Here is an 8,253-nt window from a genome sequence, read left to right as displayed (position 1 = left end):
CTACAGGGGGAATGGAGGATTGAAGTTACTCCTTTCACTGACTCCCCAAATGTTGACCATTGGCCCTTCTCCAGGGATGATCGGAATTGGGGATTAAAGACAGAGCCACAGTCGTATAGGATTTCACTCTTGACAGTACAAAGAAGAGTTGATAAACTGAACCCTACGCTGGCAAGCAGTAGAGGAAATTTGATACCATTGAGCAGGCCCCGTCATGTTATGGGAAGAAAATATTGCAGTCAGGTAAATCTGAGTTTGGTTTCAGGCTCTGCCATGTCCGGTAATTGACTTAATCTCCATGAGTGTCAGTTCCTCGGTCATAAAAGGATGAACAGGACTGTGTTAAAGTTCACTAATAAGGGTAATAACAGCAAACACATATAGCGCTTACTGTGTTCCAAGCATTGAACTAAGGGCTTTACACTTAAATAATTTTATCTTTATAATAACTCTTAACATAGGTAATATTGTTATTGTTACAGAAAAAAACATGAGACATGGAGAAGTTAAGTGACTTGCGCAAGGCCACACAGCTAGCGTGGCTTAAACTCAGGCACTGACTTTAATCACTCTCCATTGCAGGATATCTCTCTCTCTCTCTCTCTCTCTCTCTCTCTCTCTCTCTCTCTCTCCATATATATAGTGTTCAGTACAGTGTGGGATATATTAAATGAATGTTAATTTACTTCCCATTTCTCCCTCTTCCTGCAGAGCTACCCAAAGTACAAGGTTAAGTCAGAGTGACACTATATCCCACCATTAGTGTTACCTTCTAAGTGCAGTTAAGACACTAAGAATAAGGAAACAAGCAAGCTGGTGACATTGAGCTGAGCGCTTTGAGTGACAGCTGCTTCCTTGCTGAGGCCTGGCTGTGTGTCCCCATTCAGCTGCATGCAGGCGCCAGTCCAGCCACGGGCCGTTTCCTGTGTCAGTCACACTCAACCTTGTTCTAGGTGCCAAATCCTCATATGCTGGGGCTTTAGGAGACATAAAGGGAAATGAGCAGTAGACAGTTGAGCCCAGGGAGAGTTCAGTGAGACAGCTGTTCCGAAAAACTAAATAGCCTCAGTGCTTTCCAAATGGTGCAAATGTTCTTTCAGTACCACTGTGCCGCTGTGAGAATACCAACTTGTTGGTATTCATAAATTACCTTTCAGAAATGACGATGTTCCACTGTAGTTTCTGTATGGTTTCCCTTCTCCAGAGGCCTTCTGCCCTTGATTCAAAGGTCTGTCAGCCTTTCCTTTGGCCTGTGTCCTTGAGAAACTCAGTTTAAAAATACGTTTCTAGAGTAGTGGGATTATAAGTAAATTTTCCTCTTCAAGTGGTGGCTAACATCTGTAATCCCAGCACTTTAGGAGGCCCAGGCTGCAGGCTTGCTTGGGCCCAGGAGTTCAAGACCAGCCTGGGCAACACAGTGAGACTGCTGTCTCTACAAAAAACAAAAAAATTTAAAAATTAGCCAGATGTGGTGACCCATGCATGTACTGGGAGGATTGCTTTAGCCCAGGAGGTCAAGGCTGCAGTGAGCCATGATCGCACCACTGCACTACAGCCCTGGCCACACAGCAAGACCTTCCCACTCAAAAAAAGAGAAAGGAATTTCACAATTGCTGTTACAATGTTTGTGAAACAATACCAAAAACCGTAAAAGCAAAATAAATACGAGTGATAAGTAGAAATAGAACTAAGAAAGCTAAAACATGAAAGGAAGGAATACTCTGGTGGTCCATTTCTTGGTGGTTCTCGTACCTAAAGTTTCCAATGGCTAAACACAGATCCACATATTTCCAATTTCAAGTCCATCACCTCCTACTTATGGTGGACAATGGTACTGAGTATTTATACTTCCTAGGAGACCCAAAGTTGTGGGTTCAGATGTAATTAATTCCAGCAAACACCCAAATGCCAAAATGTCTTCCTACTTTTCTCACTGGCAAATGCTCATTTAAACTAACGAGGGGTGTTTATCTTGAGCATTAATTGAAAATATTAACCAAGAAACCAGAAAGGTGGCAAACTTCGGTCTAACACTAAAGTGTTCCAAGTAAAAATATCTTAATCTAAAACATATCTTCATCAAAAATAGCATATTTACTTATTTACTCAACTTGTATTTTAGATTCAGGGGATACATGTGCAGGTTTGTTACCAGGGTATATTGTGTGATGCTAAGGTTTTGGGTACAAGTGATCCTAACACCCAGGTAGTGAGCATAGTACCCAATAATTTTTAAACCCTTGCTCCCTGACTCCCCCTTCTAGTAGTCCCAAGTGTCTACTGCTTCCATCTTTATGTCCTTGAGTAACCAATGTTTGGCTCCCACTTATAAGTGAGAACATGTGGTAGTTTTCTGTTCCTGTGTTAATTCACGTAGGATAATGGCCTCCAGCTGCATCTATGTTGCTGCAAAAGACATGATTTTATTCTTTTTATCTCTGCATAGTATTCCATGGTGTATATGGACCACATTTTCTTTATCCGGACTGTCATTGATGGGCATTTAGGTTGATTCCATGTCTTTGCTATTGTGAATAGTGCTGCAATGAACATAAGCATGCATGTGTCTTTATGATACAATGATTTGTATTTCTTTGGGTATATACAGTGCAAAGTCTGCAGGGCAGATCAGCAGCCTAGACCCAAGGAAGAGTTGATGCTGCAGTCTCAAGTCCAAGGCAGAACTCCTTCTTCCTCAGGGAACCTCAGTCTTTTCTCTTAAGACCTTCAACTGAGTGAGGCCCACAGACATTAAAGAGGGTAATCTGCTTTACTCAATGTCTATTGACTTCAATGATAATCACATGTACAAAAAAAAAATACCTTCACAGCAACATCTAGACTTGTATTTGACCAATAACTGGGTAGCATGGCCTACCCAAGTTGACACAAAATTAACTATCACAAGCATGTATTCAGTGAAGTCCAGATATTTGTATGAATCTCTTCTAAAATGTTCTTCCTTTGAATACTCATCTCCTAGGTCTAAGCTGTTTTTAAACAACGCTGACCTTTTGTTATGGATTTGAGGCTTTAAAAAACAAGGATGAGTCAGTCACCCACACAGATCTCTTTTTTTAATATGAAAAGATAGTGGTTTTCTTTTTTTCAGATGTATGTATGTTTGTTCGTTTGTTAATTTAAGTTCTGGGATACATGTGCAGAAGAATGTGCAGGTTTGTTAGATAGATAAATGTGTGCCATGGTGGTTTGCTGTACCTCTCAGCTCATCACCTAGGTATTAAGCTCCGTACGCATTAGCTGATGCTCCCCCTCCCCGCCACCCCAACAGGCCCCAATGTGTGATGTTCTGCTCCCTGTGTCCGTGTGTTCTCATTGTTCAGCTCCTACTTATAAGTGAGAACATAAGGTGTTTGGTTTTCTGTTCCTGGCTTCCAGCTCCATCCACATCCCTGCAAAGGACATGATCTCATTCCTTTTTATGACTGCATAGTATTCCATGGTGTATATGTACCACATTTTCTTTATTCAGTCTATCATTGATGGACATTTGGGTTGATTCCATGTCTTTGCTATTGTCACACAGATCTTTGTGTCATGGATGGTATGATTGTTGACTAGGATTAGTAACTTTCTTTGTTTTTGTCCATCTGACAAAGTCAGCAAATCTTGTTAATTTATCCAGGTTGGCACTATACTGACCATGTACCTATACTCTTCCGGGAATTCTTCATTTTGTTCTTTGTTGGAGGCTGGTCATGGTTCCCTTTGAGAAGCTCATGAAAACAATGGGCTTTCTCCCCAGGAAATAAGCCCAAACAAACTTACACACACAGCCTTTTTCATCCCATTTCAAGGGGGTCACAGATCCTAAAGCCCATTCATCTATGGACTCCAAGTTTAGAATACCTTATAAAATGATTCCTGATCATCCATGCTAGTGGATACTAACAGGTACTAGGTAACAGGGATGCAGAGATAAATAAGCCATGACCTCAAACTTAAAAGTTCACAGTCTGGGCCTGGCACAGTGGCTCACACCTGTAATCCCAGCACTTTGGGAGGCCGAAGCAGGCAGATCACGAGGTCAGGAGTTTGAGACCAGCCTGGCCAATATGGTGAAACCCCTCTCTACTAAAATACAAAAATTAGCCGGATGTGGTGGTGCACGCCTGTAGTCCCAGCTACTCTGGAGGCTGAGGCAGAAGAATCACTTGAACCAGGGAGGCGAAAGTTGCTGTGAGCTGAAATCGGGCCACTGCACTCCAGCCTGGGTGATAGAACAAGACTCAATCTCAAAAAAAAAAAAAGTTCACAGTCTGAAGGGACCAGCAATAACATGAGTTCTTTCAATAGAAAGGCCAAATTATGGGGATGGGGTTGGGGGGTACATTGAAAGGCCATCTAACTCAGGCATAGGTGATCAGAAAAAGCCAGCCAAAAAAGGTGTCTGGGACATGATGGTACCCAGTTAGTCCTGCCTGGTATTTCAGGTAGAGGAACTGATGGGTAAGAGAGCATGGATTTCTAAGGAAAATATTTTTCGAGATGGCCTAAGGATAAGATGGTAGATGGTGTGAGGCTGGAGGAATAATCAATGGTCTGTGGTAGCGGGGAGGGGCAGATAGTAAATGCTTTAGATGTTGTAAGCCATCTGGTCACTGTGGCAACTTCTCAGTTTGGTTATTGTAGCACAAAAGTGGCCATAGGCAATATGTAAATGAATGGGCATGGGTGTCTTCCAATAAAAATTTATGACCACTGAATTTGAAATTGATATAATTATCCTAATTAATAGACTTTTTGTTTTAGCAATTTTAGGTTTGCAAAATAATTGCAGAAAGTACAGAGAGTTCCCAGATACCACCTCATCATCCCTCCATACGTGGTTTTCCCTTGTATTGACATCTTGCATTCGTGTGGTACATTTGTTACACTTGCAGAGCCAATATTGATACTTGTGTGTGTGTGAAACAGGATCTGGCTCTGTTACCTAGGCTGGAGTGCAGTGGCACAATTTCAATCTCAGCTCACTGCAACCTCCCATCTCCCGGGCTCAAGCCAGTCTCCTATCCCAGCTTCCCAAGTAGCTGAGACTACAGGCACACGCCACCACACGCAGCCAATTTTTGTATTTTTTGTAGAGACCAGGTCTCACTATGTTGCGCAGGCTGGTCTCAAACTCCTGAGCTCAAGCAATCCATCCACCTGGGCCTCCCAAAGTGCTAGGATGACAAGCGTGAGCCACCTCACCTGGCCTGATACATTATTATTAACTGAAGTCCATAGTTTACATTAGAGTTCACTCTTTCTGTTGTATATTCTATGAATTTTGATAAATGTGTAATTACATTTACATCTACCATTATAGCATCCTGTAGAAGAGATTCACTGCCATAAATATCCCCTGTGGTCCACTGTTTATCCCTCTCTCCTTCCCCTAAGGCCCTGGTAACCACTGATTTTCATTTTATTTTATTATATACATATATATTTTTTGAGACAGAGTCTGGCTTTGCCACCCAAGCCGGAGTGCAGTGGCACAATCTTGCCTCACTGCAACCTCCAAGCTCAAGCCATCCTCCCACCTCAGCCTCCCAAGTAGCTGGGACTACAGGTGCACACCACCATGCCCAGCTAGTTTTTGTATTTTGGGGGGTAGAAACAGGGTTTTGCCATGTCGCCCAGGCTAGTCTCAAACTTCTGGGCTCAAGAAAGCATGCCTTGGCCTCCCAAATTACTGGGATTACAGGTGAGAGCCACCACGCCTGTCCAACCACTGATTTTCTATACTGTCTCCCTATGCTTTTCTCTCTATTTTTTATGTTTGTGGGTACATAGTAGGTGTATATATTTATGGGGTATATGGGATATTTTGATACAGGCATACAATGGGTAATAATCACATTAGGTTAACTGGAGTATCCATCACCTCAAAGCATTTATCCTTTACATTACAAACAGTCCAATTATACTCTTAATTATTTTTAAATGTACAATTAAATTATTTTTTACTATTGTGCTATCAAATACTAGGTCTTACTCATCCTTTCTAACTACTTTTTACCCATTAACCATCCTTACATCCCCTCCACCACTACCCTTCCCAGCCTCTGGTAACAATCCTTCTGCTCTCTATCTCCATCAATCCGCTTGTTCTAATTATTAGCTCCCACAAGTAAGTGAGAACATGTGAAGTTTGTCTTTCTGTGCTTGGCCTACTTCACTTAACAAAATGACCTCCAGTTGTTTCCATGTTGTTGCAGATGACAGCATCTCATTCTTTTTTATGGCTAAAGAGTACTCCATTGTGTATTTGTACCACATGTCTTTTTTTGAGGCAGAACCTCACTCTGTCACCCAGGCTGGAGTGCAGTGGCGCAATCTCAGCTCACTGCAACCTCCACCTCCTGGGTTCAAGTGATTCTCATGTCTCAGCCTCCCGAGTAGCTGAGATTACAGGTGTGCACCACCATGCCCAGCTAAATGTGTGTGTGTGTGTGTGTGTGTGTGTGTGTGTGTGTGTGTGTGTGTATTTTTAGTAGAGACGGGGTTTCATCATGTTGGTCTGGCTGGTCTCAAACTCCTGACCTCAAATGATCTGCCTGCCTTGGCCTCCCAAAGTGCTGGGATTACAGGTGTGAGCCACCGCGCCCAGCCTTGTACCACATTTCTGTATCCATTCAACTATTGGCAGACATTTGGGTTGCTTCCAAATCGTGGCTATTGTGAATAGTGCTACAATAAATATGGGAGTGCAGATATCTCTTCGATACACTGATTTCCTTTCTTTGGGGTATATACCTAGCAGTGGAATTGCTGGATAATATGGTAGCTTTATTATTAGCTTTTTGAGGAACCTCCAAACTGTTCTTCATAATGGTTGTACTAATTTACATTCCCAACAACAGAGTACAAAAGTTCCCTTTTCTCCACATGCTTGCCAGCATTTGTTATTGCCTGTCTTTTGGATAAAAGTCATTTTAACTGGGGTGAGATGCTACCTCATTGGAGTTTTGATTTGCATTTCTCTGATGATCAGTGATGTTGAACATCTTGTCATATGCCTGTTTGCCATTTGTATGTCTTCTTTTGAGAAATGTCTATTCAGATCTTTTGCCCATATTTAAATTGGATTATTAGATTTTTTCCTGTATAGTTGTTTGAGCTCCTTATATATTCTGTCTCCATATGTTTGCTTTCTGCAGAATGCCATATAGTTGGAAGCATACACTATGTAGCCTTTGTAACTGGCTGCTTCACTTAGTAACATGCAATTAAGATTCCTCCATGTCTTTTTGTGATTGGATAGCTCATTTCTTTTTATTACTGAATAATATTCCACTGTATAGATGTACCACAGTTTGGTTATTCATATTTACTAAAGGACATCTTGTTTGCTTCCAAGTGTTGGCAACTATGAATAAAGCGGCTATAAATATCCATGTGCAACTTCTCTGAGTAAATAGCAAGAAGTTCAATTTCTGGATCACATGGTAAAAGTACCTTTTGCTTTGTAAAAAAAAAAAAAAAAAAAAATTGTCAAACTAGATTCTAAAGTAGCTGTACCATCTTTCATTCCCACCAGTAATGAATGAGAGCTCCTGTAGCTCTTCATCCTTGCCAGCATTTGTCAGTGCTTTGGATTGTAGGCATCCTGTTGAATGTGTAGTGGTTCCTCCTTGTTTTAATTTACAGTTCCCTAATGGCATATGCTGGTAAGCATCTTTTTATGTGCTTATTTGCCATCTGTGAGTCTTCTCTGAGATGGTGTCTGTTTAGGTCTTTTGGCCATTTCTTTTTTAATCCAAAATGATTTTATGTTTCACTTTCCCAAAGCTTGTGAGCATGAACGCTTCTGACTCTACCCAATAAAGTATACATTTTGGTACAATACATTATTAGACTAACTTGTATGATCAAGTCCAGCTCAATTATCGTAAATCATAGAAGTTAAGAATTTACTCTGAGAATCTGTTGCTAATATAGATGATGGATTTCCAATTTTTTCTTAGCTAAGAATTTACTTAACTTTAGCTCAGAACCAGATTCAAATTTTTTTTCCCCCGAGACGAAGTTTCGCTCTTGTTGCCCAGGCAGGAGTTCAATGGTGCAATCTCAGCTCACTGCAACCTCTACCTCCCAGGTTCAAGAGATTCTCCTGCCTCAGCCTCCAGAGCAGCTGCGATTTCAGACGCCTGCCACCACACTCGGCTAATCTTTATATTTTTAGTAGAGACAGGGGTTTCACTATGTTGGTCAGGCTGGTCTTGAACTCCTGACCACAGGTGA

This window comes from Rhinopithecus bieti, unplaced genomic scaffold, assembly GCF_001698545.2.
Source record: "Rhinopithecus bieti isolate Rb0 unplaced genomic scaffold, ASM169854v2 scaffold_2349, whole genome shotgun sequence".
NCBI lineage: Eukaryota > Metazoa > Chordata > Mammalia > Primates > Cercopithecidae > Rhinopithecus > Rhinopithecus bieti.
This window is presented reverse-complemented; position numbering follows the sequence as displayed.